This window comes from Physeter macrocephalus, chromosome 16 (assembly GCF_002837175.3).
Source record: "Physeter macrocephalus isolate SW-GA chromosome 16, ASM283717v5, whole genome shotgun sequence".
In the NCBI taxonomy this organism is placed as follows: Eukaryota; Metazoa; Chordata; class Mammalia; order Artiodactyla; family Physeteridae; genus Physeter; species Physeter macrocephalus.
The window spans coordinates 11,151,770-11,153,410 of NC_041229.1; positions in this window are offsets into that span (position 1 = coordinate 11,151,770).

Sequence of the window (1,641 nt, forward strand, 5' to 3'; positions counted from 1 at the left end):
GATTCACTTTGTTGTAAAGGAGAAACTAACACACTATTGTAAAACAGTTATACTCCAATAAAGATGTTAAAAAAAAAAAAAAAAAAAAAAAAGATAGTGCCTGAGAATCATCTGTAACTTCTGGCAACGCGAAGTTCTTTTGTGACCTTGACTAGAGCCATAGAGGAGTCATGGGAACAAAGACACACCTGGAGGGAGTTCAAAAAAGAACTGGAGGGGAAATGATGAGGCCATTGGTGGTTTGGCTCAAAGATGGGGACTATTCCACCATGTTTTCAGGTGGCAGGAATGATCCAGTAGAGCAGTGTTACATGTTGATACGGGGGACAGAGGGGAAACTGCTCAGGGCACATCCTTGAATAGGGTAGAGGATAGGAGTCCTAGTGCACAAGTAGGAGGGGTTCTGTGGGGCCAACCGGAGTCATTCTTAGCTTATCTGCTTTATATTTTGCAGTTCCACAGAGACTTTCACCAGCGGAAACATGAGTGTTTAATTACTGATGTAAAAAAAAAAATTGATAACTATTTGCTTTATTTATCTCTCACATGTTTTTCTGAGCCATTTTACCCCCATCTTACTAATAAGGAAGGCTCATAAAAGTTATATGACTTGGGATTAACATATACACACTACTGTATATAAAATAGATGATCAACGAGGACCTACTGTATAGTACAGGGAGCTCTACTCAATATTCTGTAATAACCTATATGGGAAAAGAAGCTGAAAAAGAATGGATATATGTATATGTATAACTGAATCACTTTGGTGTACACCTGAAACTAACACAACATTGTTAATCAACTATACCCCAATATAAATAAAAATGAAATAAAAAAATAAAAATAACAACAACAACAACAAAAGTTATATGACTTCATCAAGTTCTCAAAGCTTATATGAAAACCAGGTCTCAAACTAGTTCTGGCTGATTCCAAAGACCATAAATGTTCCACGACATTGGAGCCTAGAATTCCCCCAGAAGGCCCACCAGCTAACAAGAAAGGGACATCATCATCTTAAGATGCCAGGCAAAGAAAAGCACAACCATGTAAACCTAGAGAATCCCACACACAAACACCGAGGAAGCAAGAGTAAGTTACAAGCCTGGCCCCTATGCAGTGAAGCCTTTGGGGAAGATGTGGTTCACTTGATAGATGGTAAAGGCAGAGAGTGATGGAGGCGTCAGTATTTGACAACATTATAGGAAGATCCTGAGAGGAGCTGGTCTCCAAAGTAGGGCTGATGAGTCCCGTATGGATGGGAGGGAGCAAATGTTTCCACTTGAAAGTGGGGCAGTGGAAGTTGAGCAAAGCATTATGGGGCTTCTTTGGGTTTCCAGTCACTTCAGTGAACACTTATTAAGCCCCTACTATGTACACAGCACAGGACTTCATGTTCAGGAATGAAGAAGAGCAGTCTTCCTTCCAGAAGTTACACAATGAACAATTCGAATTCACATAAGATTTCTAAATACCTGTATCAATCAGTGTTCTCCAGAGAAGCAGAATCAAAAATACATAAGTAGAGATATAGATGATATATATAGACATAGATCAGATAAATTTATTTCAAGGAATTATAGGGCAGGCCAACAGTCTAGAAACTCAGGCAGAAGTTGATGCTGCAGTCTTGAGGCA